Here is a 13,495-nt window from a genome sequence, read left to right as displayed (position 1 = left end):
CCACCACTAGTAACTAAACTACAGACTGTATCTGAATGTAGTGCATCGCCGTGAGCGGTGGTGCAGGTCGCAGACGCGGCTCAGATTCCGCGTTGCTGTGGCTGTGGTGTAGGCTGGTGGCTACAGCTCCGATTGGACCCCTGGCCTGGGAACCTCCATATCCTGCAGGTGTGGCCTAAGAAATGGCGAAAAGACCAAAAAAAAGTGCCTTTTGTGTAACTTAATGCACTTAACCAGCCCCCTCCCGTCGGTGAATATACTTAGATGGCGTCTTTGTTTCACCGAGGAGCATTTAGAACATACCTATTTTCTGAGAATTTCTGATCCTCTTTCAAGAACTCGTTAATAGGTCTTGGTAGACAGCATTCTAACAGGGGTAGACCGGTTCACAGTCCCATCCGCAGTGGATGAGACCCGTTTTCTTCTGCCTCAGCCACATCATCCATTTGTAAATCTTTGCCACTTCGATTAGCAGAAGCAAAAACGAAACGAACCAACCCACAGGACAGAAGCCACTTTCTACATGATTGTAACCACCTCCCCGTTGGTCTGTGGGTCACCCGGCTCCCAGCTCTCCGTGCGTGTCACCGTCAGGTGGCGTGTGCTCGGCTTCCAGGATCACCTTGTTCCTTCCCAGCTCAGAGGCCTCCGTCCTGCTCCCCGACTCGCCTGCTGCATAAAAATAATAAACTACCATCAGCTAAACTAGAGGCTCTATTCGGACATCCCCAGTTTGTCTACGGATGCCCCCTTTTCCGTTCCGGGAGTCAATCCAGGACTAGCGCTCCGCAGGCTGACAGTCCACAAGCCAGGGCCTGCCTTTGTCTCCTCTTGACATGCATTTCCATCTTACCTCCTATGCCTGACGGATGGGGCCGCCTCCTCCCAGGGCCCGACCCAGAGCTGGAACTGGTTTGATGTGTGCCAGGGGGAAGAAGCCATTGCCCCTCCAGTGCCTGGGAGGCCCGACAAAGGACAGGCCATAGGCTTTTGAAACAGGAGGGATGGAGGCCGCCTGGCACCTCTGGTAGCCCTCGTCCAAGACGATCTCGGGGTGCTCCGAGCAGGAGGCTCAGGAGCAGCCTCAGCACTCGCGGTCATGGAAACTCCAGATCTCTGTAACCGGCTTCCTTCAGGCTGTCCCCAGATATGCCAACTCAACATCTCCTCAAGAATGGAAATGAAGGGAGTTCCCGTCGTGGCTCAGTGGTTAACGAATCTGACTAGGAGCCGTGAGGGTGCAGGTTTGATCCCTGCCCTTGCTCAGTGGGTTAAGGATCCGGCGATGCCATGAGCTCTGGTGTAGGTCGCAGACGTGGCTCGGATCCCGCGTTGCTGTGGCTCTGGCGTAGGCTGGCAGCTACAGCTCCGATTAGACCCCTAGCCTGGGAACCTCCATATGCCACGGGAGCGGCCCTAGAAAAGGCAAAAAGAGAAAAAAAAAAAAAAGAATGGAAATGAAACTCATCTTCCATCTCCTGCCAGACCTGCTCCCCCCGTCTTGCATTGCTTCCAATCTTCCTGGTCACCTACGCCTGAAATGAGAGCGGTCCCTGACTCTTCTGTTCCCCTCACTCTTCCCAGCATCGATCACTCACCAGCCCATGTTTCATCAAGTCTTCCTGTCCCTGTCCCTGTCCCGGCTACTGGATCAGCCTCTGAGATGGCTCCCTGCTTCCCATCTTGCTTCTGCCAATCCACTCCCCATGCTGAGCCAGGTGCTTCGGCACGAAGCTGGTCATATCCTTCCCTGCTTAAAACCCACCAGTGGCACCCCCTTGCTCCCAGGACCAAGTCCAAACCCGTTAATCCCCTCCAGAAGGCCACACCGCATCGCCCTTTCCAGCCTCACCTCCTGACACTCTCCCCCTTGATTTACAAACAAAGCCACCCTCAGTACTTTCAGCTTTTCAGGGCACCAGGTTCTAACTCCTCGCTCTTGCACGTGCTGCTCCCTCTTCCCCCCACCTCTCCCTCCCGTTCTCTCCCACCCTCTGCTCCGGTCAACGCCAAGATTCCCTTCAGATCTTAGCTTAGTCTCAGTTCCTCTGGAAAGCCTTCTCTGCCCTGTCCCCCAAGATGAGGCTAGGTGCCACTTACATGTATTTCCACATCATGCCATGTTCACCTCTCTAATAAGGTTATCTTATGATGGCCTGATGACTCATCTGCCTCCCCAACAAAATTGTGTGCTCAGTGAGATGAGGATTATATTTCGTTTCCTATTTGTTGTATCCACGGGGCCTCGCACAGTATCTGGAACATGGTAAGCGTTCCACAGATATTTGCTGAATATAAGAACGAGGGAGCGAGTGCTCCAAGCCATACAGCCACCCAGTCCTGACGTTCTCTGTTTCTCAGCTAAACTTCTTTGGAGCCCCTGAACTCTCTGCAGAGCCAAAGGAGTGAACATCTAAGTAGAGCAATGAGAAGTTGCCCAGGCCAAGGACAAGGGATTAAATTTCTCTTTGGTTTCGCTACCGTCTGCCCATCCACCTAGCAGGGAGAGGCAGCTTCTTATCCATACAGTACTGAAAGGCCCGTCCGTGGCAGACAAAGTGGGATGGGACAAATACATGTCCAGCTAGTGTCGTGTCCCTGAGGATGCCTGTTGTACCAGCCAAGGTTCTAGCAAGGAACACAGATCCACAGATAGAGTAACTGTGGAAAGGTTCACGCGGGGGCTCTTTGCAAAGAGAAGGTGAAGCACAGCAAGGGAGCTGCCACCACCCCGTAGAGCGCATCCACCAGATCCGCAAAGAGCTGCAGCCGTGACTGCAGCAGTGCTTAGGAGCTGTGACCTTCAGTAAAGAAGGAAGGGGCCAGGGTGTCGTTTAGCCCAACTGCGTCTCTCTCCTGCCCTCCACTGTCCTCCATGTGTCAAGCCCAGTCCGAACCCTGAAGGCGAGGGAGCTGGGCTGAGGCGGTCCATCGACGTCGGCTTCTGGAGGACAGGACGGGATGCGGAAGAGCAGTGGGTGGAGCTGGAGGGGCAAGAGCAGAGGAGGGGAGCAAGAGGGGGGTGAGGCGAGCTGGGTCTCCTTGTCCGCTCTGGCTCCACTCAGCCCACAGAGCAAGACCCTCTGAAGAGGCAAAGCCCAGAATGTGGGGCTCTGGCAGCCTGGTGGACACTGAAGAGAGACTTGGGCCAGACGTCTGGGAACTCTTACCCCTGCGTAGGGAGTGTCTTGCTCACCTCCCTTCCTCCTCTGTTGGCCCACCTCTCCAACAGGGCGCCGGCTCCCACAGTAAGACGCAGTGGGAACCCTGGCGGCTTTCTCAAGTCGCATTTCCTGATCTCGTCATCCTCAACACAGTCCCCTGTTCTGAAACCCCGAGAGCCTGCCAGGAGCTTCTTCAGTGTGTGTAGAGGGAAGGGCTCCCACGTTGGACCCAAGAACTGAAAACTGTAGGGTTGAGATTAGCAGGGGGTGTGGAGACTGACGGGGAGTGAGGATCCGGAACCTAGAATCAGCTGAGAATGGAGAGACAGAAAGCCCTGCCTCTTCCTCAGAAATCATGTGGGGCACACCTGGGGGCCAGGTACCCAGTGCCCCACATCAGAGCAGTTCCTCCCAAGCAGCCAGGCGGGAGCCCGTCTGGGTCCCCTCTGGAAGTTCACAGCAAGCAGGTAAAAGGCAACGGCTTTGCCACCCCTCTTTACTCTGCTTTAGTCCGTTCCTCTTCGTCTCCACTGCTTGCATTGTTCTAGCCCAGACCTGGCCTCATCCTCCTATAGATTTCTGTAATAGTTTCTCAGCTGGTCTCAGTCATTCTGATTCTTTAATTCCTCCTCCACCCTGTTTCGAGGGTGATACTTCTGAATTGCAGATCCAACCATGTCTTCCTTAGCTCCTTCGGTGGCTCCTTTTGCCGACAGGACCAGGTCCAGACCCCTTAGCGTGGCCCTCAAAGCCCGTTATGATCTGACCCCGCCTACCTCCCTGGTCTCTGCCCTATGGCTCTGCTATGCGCACCCTAAATTCCAGCTATCCTGAGTACTTCCTTTGCAAATGCCACATTATTTTCACCTCCATGACCGCACGTGCCCTTCCCTCTGCCTAGAATGCCCTCTGTCCCTTTAGCTACCTGTCGAACTCCTCCGCATCTTCTGAGACCCAGCTCAAGTGACCCATCGTCTTTAGAGCCTGCCTTGACGGGGCCGGTCATTCCCTCCTTTGGGCCTCCACCCAGAACTTATTTCTATCACCACATCGTTTTCTGCTCACGTGTTTTTCTCCCCTACCCCACCACGAGCTTTTTCAAGACAGGGGTGTTACTTCCTTAGGTCCAGCACAGTGCCTGGCACAAAAAACATGATCCATAAAGGGCCCGTTGGTGACGACCTGAATGAACAAATGACTTGGCCCTTCTCTGTCTCAAGACTTGGCTGCTGCCCTCTGCGACACCTCCCTCATTTTAATACGACGCCTCGAGACTGGCTGGACCTATAGTCATATTTCCTTGCCTCTCTTGTCTCTTCCCAGCTGTTCCTGAGGTTCGTTTTCAACCCAGGTTCTGCTCAGGGTACATGTTGACGGACCCGGAGGGAGTACCGGGGCGCTGGCAGCGTGACTGAACTGTCCTCGCCCGCTGGGAACCCCAGGAGGCCGGAAATGGCAGAGGCAGCCCCCGTGCTCCTGGGGATCCGTGGGGCCTCCCTCTGCATCTCTCCAGGGCTGAGCGGAAGGAGCTGCTTTCTGCTTAGCTCGAAAATCTACCCGTTATTTTGAGTCTCAGGCTTGAGATCTGCTAGAATCCCTGTCTGCCCTTTCCATCTCAGGGCTCGATTGTCACAGGGTCTTGAGGGGGTTGCCTTGGGAATTCTGACCCTGTGTTCACTCCCCAGAGGGGAGCCCAGGTTCTCCTCTATTGTTCATCTGACGCCACTCTGTTCTCTTCCAAATAACTCTTCTCTCTCCTTCTCCCTCCAGCGCGCCCTCTCTCTGTCCCCCCACCCCCTTCACGGTACTATTGTCTGAATCTAAACATGTGTGTCCTTCATTGTCCACCCCCAAATCTTGGGACTTGGCATTCTCTTTTCTGGGGTACCTTCCTTCCCTTTTGCCCTTGCTGAGACCCGTCGTGCGCCTCGAGGCTCGTTCCTCGCCTCACCTTCTCCAACAGATCCCTCTCGGTCCCTCCTGCAAACGCCCAGCGAGTCGCTCTGCGCTGAGTGCCATCGTCTCCTGCCCTTTCTTCCCGCCGCCGCGCTGTCCGCCCCGTGTTGACAGGGTCCTCTCTAACCCTCTTATGAAAGTGTGCGCTTCTGGATAGAAACTGTGCAGGTTCACATCTGCAGCAATGCTTTGTCATAGCAGGTGCTCCATGAATATTTATCGCACTGATTGAAACACCTTGAGAACCACCAGCACCCATATGCGTTCGTTCCTTCACTGAACAAACCCTGATCAAGGGACACAGACAACTCCGTCTTTCATACATGTGTCCAAACGCTTTTTAACTCATCTAGGTTCTTTCTGCTCGACCCACCACTTGGAATAATGGGTTTCTCACGTTTACTGGCCCCTGCGTAAAACAGCAGTCACCTGCGGTCAACCCAAACGCGCTCGAGTTTCAAAGCAACCCCCCTTTGCCTGGGGTTTCACGGGTGAGCCTCCAGTCACCGTCCCTACGCCATGTGTGATTTCCTGCATGACCCCCAGCAGCCCTCACGTGTGCAGGCTGGAGCGTGTGTCGCTTAGCCCTTCCTACCAAGGAGAGTTGGCAGCCCCTGGGTCTCTTGCAGCCTGGGTCAGAACGACACGGTGGAGCCCTGCGGGTAGGAGAGCCCAGCTGGACCCCTCGAGGAGCCTGTGCTCCCTCTTTTTAAAGTCTTCTTCACGGTGCTCCTGGTCGTTTGGCCAACAGCCCTGGGGAAGTGCCTAAAGGAAGAAGGATTCCCAGGTCCCTTGCCAGAACTGTGGCTGGCCGGGCAGAGTGGCGCGCTGGAAAGGAGGTTTTGATGTGTTTATCACAGAAGCCATTGCCTTGCACTTGCCCACCGTTAATGGAGTCTGTACCCTTTTGCCCTGAAATCTTCCTGCCAACTAGGTCCAGAAGGATTCTGGAAAACAGCATCCCTCGGCCCATCCCCCGCCGTATATACACACACCCTCTCAGGGTCATACCTTTGGCCGGGTGCCTGGAGCTCTTTTCTGGAAGAGTTCTTGCACCATGTAGAATAGCAGTTGCTTCCATCTCTCCCTGTCTGATCAAACACAAAACACAGGAGACTCTGTCTTAAGTCGTCGAGGACCCCGTAGTAGGCTTGGGGGAGCGATCGCTGTGTCTGGTAGTAGTAGCAGCAGTAGCATCTCCTGCTTATTCAGCGTATTGCCAGGTACTCTCCATACATTCCCTACGTTGAGATTCAGGTGTAACCCCCATGACAGCCCCACCAGGTGGGTGTCTTAACCTCATCTTACGGATGAAGCCACCAAGGCACAGGGAGGTTAAGTGACTGCCCCAAGATCACACAGCTCCTATGTTCACAGTCCCAAATGTGTCACAGTCCCAAATTTGTGTCCTTTGCCACGGCTTTACATGTCTCGACACATCACAGTTACAAGACTGGTCATAGCCCCAGTGAAAGTGGCCAGGAATGGGCTCTTCTGGTCTCGACCAGGTTACCTGCCACCTGTCTCAAGCGAATCTTTTCAGACCGGAGCTGAAACCTCATTTCCTGAGGGAAGCTTTCCCCAGCCCCCATTATTCATGCCTATGACACTTGTCCTTGTCTCCTTGCAGCTGTATGGAGGCAACTGCTGGTTTCATGGTTTCCTTTCCTCCTGGAAAGCAAGGGCAGAGGGCAGGGCCTATGACAGCTTTGTTCCCCATTTGGTTCCTGGCACCCAGCACACTGCCCGGTGCAGAGTAGGCGTTCATTAACCTTTTCTCAGACTCTTTCCCTCAGGGACTCTCACTGGATTTCCTGCCTTCCCCCTCCCCAGCAGAGAGCAGAACCCCGCCCCCACCCCACCCCACCCCCGGGCCAGCTGCCTCTGTCGCCTCTGCCTTGCTTCTAGAACTTCCTTCAGTGGTGACGCTCCAGCAGCCCCTCACCTCCGTCCTCAGCCTTCCCATCGCTCGGCTATCAGGAGTTTTATTTGTACTTCTGTGCTGTTCTGTGGAAGCAGGGCCACCCTGGGCCCCAGCAGGGCAGGGTGCTGACAGGAGCAGCCAATTGCCAGGGTGCCTGGTTTCCCTTTGCTAAGCTTTTTCCTCGGAATGATTTAAGGCCCCGAACAGATAAGTGAAGAGCACACCCGCAATGAAGTCAGCACTCTGCTTATTAAGTGGAAAAAGCTGTGCTCGGCTTATTGAAATGTTCATTAGACAGATATATAGAGCTGGGGTGGGGGGGGGGGCGCGGCAGGGCGGGATCGGGCCCAGCGCAGCAGGAGAGGCAGGGGGCGTCTCAGGGGAGAGCTTGGGCTCTCCCGGGAGGAGCAGGAGTAGGGGCTGGAGCAGGTGGCGGTGCTGGAGAGGAAGAGGGGCCACAGCTCTGACTCCCGGCAAGGAGAGCCAGAGGAAGGGGGCTTGCCTGGTGTCCTGAGGAAGCGTTGCCAGCTGAAGTGGCCATCTCTGAGGGGCTGGGGTTATGTCACCTTTGCTCCGGCGGTGGAGGCATCTTTGGGCCACTTTCAGGAATGGCTCTTCTTGGCATCACATGTTGCTGTCTTTGCCGGGGCACATCATTTCTGAAGGTCCCTGGTTCTGTTCATTTGCCTACCATGAAGGCAGGAGGCGTTGTCAGGAAGAATGCATCTGTACAGAGAAGCATGGGGAAGCTGCCCCATGAGGAGTTCCCGTCGTGGCGCAGTGGTTAACGAATCCGACTAGGAACCATGATGTTGCGGGTTCGATCCTTGGCTTTGCTCTGGCATCACCGTGAACTGTGGTGTAGGTCGCAGAGGCGGCTGTGGTGTAGGCCAGCGACTACAGCTCCAGTTGGACCCCTAGCCTGGGAACCTCTGTATGCAACAGGTGCAGCTCTCAAAAAGCAAAAAAAAAAAAAAACAAAAAACCAGGAAGAACTGCTGCTGGGGTGGGAACTGAGGCTTGCTGGGACCCCCAGACCAGGCAGAACCCTCCAGGCTCCCAGCTCCTGTCCCCTCCAGGAGCCGCAGCAGAGCTCAGAGCAGGGTGTGGCCCTTAAGAAGGCGGTAGCCACTTGCTGACTGGATTCCCCCCCGCCCCCCGAGACGTGGGGAGAATGCATGGGGAGCAGGAACTTGGTGGGTGGTTCTCCACCCCCAGCCCTAGCACACAGCCTGGCCCCAAAGGGGCTGCTTCCACCGAAGGTTGAGTTGGCGGCTGATTGCGTGGAAGTTCTGCACCCCCATCCCACCCTTTCAGAGAGTGGAAGAATCATGGTGTGACTCGAGGAGCCAGGCACTCTTTCCAAACAGGAAAAACAGCCCCAAGACTTTCCAATATCTTCAGATCCCTTTCTTGCCTCCTGGAGAATGGAGGTGATGCTGACCAAGACAGAGGACACCAGCAAAAACATGTGGGAACAGGATAAAAATAGTCTGTGTCGTGTTTCAAAGTGACTTCACACACATGATGTCATTTTATCCTCATTCACTTGTTCAACCAATACTTGAACTCCTTTCACCTGGCAGCTGCTGCCCAAGCCCTGGCGCTGTGCCATGGGCGAGACTCTACCTGTCCCTCCTCCTGTGTCACAAATGGCCTTGGAGAGAGCAAACCTCGTCACAATTCTGCGTCACTTCTTCCTTCAGCAGTGCTGCCCAGCCAGACGCCTAGGGATGGAGAAATGAAATCCGAGATGAATCCCGCCCTAGAGAAGTTTCTAGTCTGTGAAGCACATGGACAAGGAGACAGTGATCAAACAGTGCGATGAAATATACATTGAGAAGTTAGGGACACCTTCCCGAAGACGTCTGAGCCCTTTAAAAAGAGTATTTGTTTACCAAGCGTCTGGGGACAAGGGATTTCTAGGCAGATGGAATATGGATTTCGGGGGAAATTCCAGCCATTCCGCCCTAGGGAAGTGGTGGAGCGGGTGCTCAAGAGGGGGCCCCATCCCGGAAGAATTGCCATGCTAGGCCGGGAGTTAGAGCCGTTCCAGAGGCACTGGAGGTCGCGGAAGAGGAAAGATCCCCTTGGCAGCAGCTGCAAGAGGTGGTCTGGAGCGGCTGAGCACGTGCAGGGCCCGTTTGGGGCCGTCTCAAGGGACTGCCTGGGGGGGGGGTCCCCAATGGGCTCTATGACCGCGGCTGTGGCACTGGGCGGGGGGAGACAGGTGGCTCAGAGGCTGAAGGAGGCGGGTGCCACTGTGAAAGAGGGGCGACAGCAGGGGCAGCGCCCCATCCGGGTGGACCCAGAGCCGTGCGGGGGTCGAGGGCGCTGCAGGGGGCTGTGATGGTGTCACACCACCCGGCAGTCCTTGCCTCTCGGATGCCGAGGCAGCTGACACCTGCTCCCAGGCCTTGATGACTCCATTCCCAGCTCCCGCCCTCTGCCTCGCTGACTTTGGAGGTGATTAGTAATAAAACTTTAACAAGCATCCATAGGTGCGTCTCCCTGTCACTTTTATGAGGCCATTTCCTGAGCAAAGATATAGGAGCGCCTTCAGCCTCTCCGAGCCACGCCGTTGCTGCCGTGGTCTCAGTCTCAGCCTCAGCTTCGGCAGGTCCCCGCCACCCGAGGGGGCTAAGTGGGGCCGCCTGGAGGAGACTGGAACACACTTGGCTCAAAGAAGCCCCCAAAGGCAGGAGCAAGCTCCCTTTATGCCCCTGAGGGTTCTTGTTATGGACTGGAAATTGTCACTGGAAAGCCTGGGGCCCTGTGCACTGCTGGAGCCATTACCTGTCCAGAGGGGCCCCATTTCTCCTCCCTTCCCTCCCTCCGCCCCAGGCAGCTCCTTGCAGACTTGTCCTAGAGTTTCACTGTCTTGATACGTTCAGTCGATATGCCTTTATCCAAGGGCCACCACAGAAGGAAGCCAGGGATCCAGGCAAGAGCCACACTTGCGCCCTGCCCTTGGGCAGCTGGTGACCTGACTGGGACTGGAAATGACAGACGCCCGCCACGTCATCGGAATACCCGGGGTCATGGTTCTCCTCGGCATGAATAAAGTGCTACAGTGGGGACCCAGAAGGTGGTGCACTTGCTGAGGCCCGCGGAGTGGGGGCAGGATGGGCATCGCCAGGAGGGGGATGAGGAGCCCAGACCTTGCCGAATAAGGACAGGAGGCCTGTCCTTCGCCAGCAAGGCCTTCGGTCCGCAGGGGGAGAGTCAAGCTGGGCTTGTTCACACCGAGCAGGCTCTAACTGGGCTGGGCCGAGGCTGAGCAGGGCCGCCAGGCTGTGGGTGTGGCTGACGTGGCCCAGGGGCAGTGGTGAACAGCTGAGGGCTCGAGCGACCGTGACCGTGCCTGTTCCAAGGCCCCCCGGGGAGCGGAGCCAGGTGAACGGGAAGAGGGGAGCTGCTGCATTGGACACTGTGACTCCTCCCACGTCCTGGACGTGTTGTCCCTGGTTCTATGACCCTGTTGTTTCCTGCAGCACGACCTAGCGTGCAGATGCCTGAGGTCGGACAGACGTAGCTTCAGATCTCAGCTCCTGAATTTGAACCCACCCTCCCCCCCAAAAAATACCCGAGGCAAGTTACACGCTCCAACCTCCATCTGTGAAATAGAGATAGAGCTCCTACTTCAAAGGGTGGTTGTGAAGTTCAAATGAGATGATAACTGTTAGCCGCCCCCTCCCCCCGCCCGGGGACTTTCTCACTGGAAAGCTGCCGGCCTGGCTTGTTTTCCCTGCACCGATGGCACCAGCGCCCTGCCCTGCCTCTCTGAGCGCCCTTGAGTCTCGTTCCTGCGCTCGTGTTTCTGCACAAGCCCTTCGGTGTCCGCAGCTGACGGCTCCCCAGTCTGTGTGTCCTCGTATCTCTCTGCTGAGTTGGAGGCCCCCTAGATTCCGTTCAGTTCACCATGTATTAGATGCCTATTCTGTAAGAACTCTGCTGGCCCCTGTGGATTCAGAGCTGCCCACAGGACTTATAATCCCACCGGATTTGACCCACTGGCCTCCATTTCTTCATGAAGTTATAGTTGAGGCCACCTGCTAGGAGTGGTTGGGAGCCGGGGAGGAATGGTGAGGGGGCCAGAGAGGGTTAATGGTTACAAGCAGCTGTAAGGGACACCGTTTTCAAATGTCCCCTCCCTCCCACTTTTGTTGTTGCTGCCCCTGTTCAGCTCTCTGTCATCTCCTGCCCGGACTGGTGCAGTAGCTTCTAACTCAGTGGTTTTCCACCTTGGCTGGACGTCAGAATCCTGCGATGGAGAAGGACTTTTTTTTAAATCTGATGCCTAGATCTTGCCCCAGAGATTCGGATCTCATTGATTGGTGTGGCCTAGGCATCAGCATTTTTTTTTCTTTTTAGAGCCACACTCGTGGCATATGGAGGTTCCCAGGCTAGGGGTCAGATTGGAGCTGTAGCTGCCGGCCTAGCCTATGCAGGATCTGAGCCATGTCTGCGACCTACACCTCACCTCATGGCAACCTCCGATCCCTGACCCACTGAGCAAAGGCCAGGGATTGAACCCGTGTCCTCATGGATACTGGTAGGATTCGTTTCCGCTGAGCCACAATGGGAACCCCCAGCGTCGACCTTCTTAAAGCTACCCGGTTAATTCTGTTGCACAGCCGAGGTTGCGAACCACTCTTCCGCCTTCCTGCCTCTGTCCTTGTCCCCTCCGAGTGGCTCTCCACCGCGTGTGGGGTCAGGGTGATCTTCATAAAACACAAGGCTGGTCGGCCTGCTCCTTCGCATCCCTGCTTTTCGCTTTGGGGTTCCTCCAGCACAGGCTCTGTACATGAACCGGCTGCACATCCAGGGCCTCGGCGCTCAGCGAGGGAGCGAAGGACCCAGCGAATCCGTAACCCACAAATGGACAGAGCTGCCGGCTCTGTTCCTAGGAACAGGTTGGTGAACGGCCACAATTTGCCCCTGAGCCAAGAGGATGAGGCCAGTGAGGTACAGACCTGGAAGCCCGGGGAGAGAGCAGGGGAGGGGAGAGGGAGGGAAGAGGCAGGGAGAGGTCAGAAAGGCAGAGTTTCCTGAGAGGTGAATTATCAGAGGGACCACCACGGGTCGGGCAAGCACCTCAGCCGGGGAGTAATGTAGTTAGGGAGGAGGGCCCGGGCAGATCCAGGGAGAGCGATGGGAGCCCCTTAATCTGCCCCCAGGAAGTGCGGGCTAGGGACAGGCAGGCAGGAGGCAGCAGGCCATTCCTCAGCGGCTAATGCCCCCAGCCTAACCCGATTACCCCTGCGTTCTCCCTCGGCCCAGGCAAGGGGAGGTTGCGGGGAGGGCAACCATGCCCCGCAGCTGGGGAGGGTGGGGGGCATGGCTGAGAAATCCAATCAGGAGTTCCACTTCAGCGTTAGCCTGAGCTACCCACTGGAGCCGGAGGGGCTGGGACAGAGATGCAGATGGTGGGGGGGGGGGGGTCTGTGAACCCCTCCGTTCCCCGCCGCTCCCTGGGTACCAATGGCACTTGGTCCTGAGACTCCCATCCCCACTGCGTGACCCAGTCCTCCCGGCCAGCAGCCTTACCTCCTCTCTGAAGCCCATCTGCCACCTCGGGGCTGGCCCCCGATGCTGCCTCTCGCTCCCCACCTCCCAGCCTCTCCCCCTCCCTCTCTGCTCCGCATTGATATAAATGGAGGCTTCGGCTGCCTTTAAATAGTCCGATCTATCAGAGGGGCACACGCTGCCCATAAATCTGCCGGGGCTGATGGCTCCCTAAGTGGACTGATAGGAGCTATTTCCGGCAAGGTGTTCAGTTACTGTGCCCCTCCCGTCCCTCCCCCCAGCTTGCCCTTCCCCAGGGGCAGGGACCCTTTTTGTCATCTGGTAATTGGCATTTTTTCACTTGCACTTGGTCCTACAGAGAGAGTGCAGCGCCCAGCCTGGCCCCTAACCGGATTAGCATTGGCTTTCAGAGGAGGCCCCTCTGGAGTCGACCTTCCCGTTCAAGAGATCAAGATCGAGCTGTTGGCTCAACAAGGAAGGGGGCCGAGGCGGGAGGAGGGTGCCCAGGGGAGCCAGACTCGGTGTGTGGGAGGGGGGGGAGGAGGCGAAGGCCCTGTCCCTCTGGCTCAGCCTGCCTGTTTCCAAGGCCCTGGCCTGTGGGATGCGGAGGGGACCAGAAGACTGGCTCTGGAGTTGGCCGTCTCCATCCCGGCTGGCAGATCCATCGCCCCTCCCTGCCCGTCGAGGCTGCTCTGGGCGAGCCTGGAGCTTTCCCTGTCTAGAAGTGACCGTGTATCGAAGAGGGGAGGGAATGTCTCCGGACAAGCGGTGTGGGTCTGAGACAGAAGCTGGAGAAGACTCGGGCTGCTGCTCCACGGTCGGGGCCTCAGGAGCGCGTGCATTACCCTAATGTGGAGGCAACTGCTAATGGATGGATTTCCCCGAGGGAGGGGAAGGACCTCTGTCGCTCTGCCCGGGGAGA

This window comes from Phacochoerus africanus, chromosome 8 (genome assembly GCF_016906955.1).
Source record: "Phacochoerus africanus isolate WHEZ1 chromosome 8, ROS_Pafr_v1, whole genome shotgun sequence".
Lineage (NCBI taxonomy): Eukaryota > Metazoa > Chordata > Mammalia > Artiodactyla > Suidae > Phacochoerus > Phacochoerus africanus.
Note: the sequence above shows the minus strand (reverse complement) of the source record.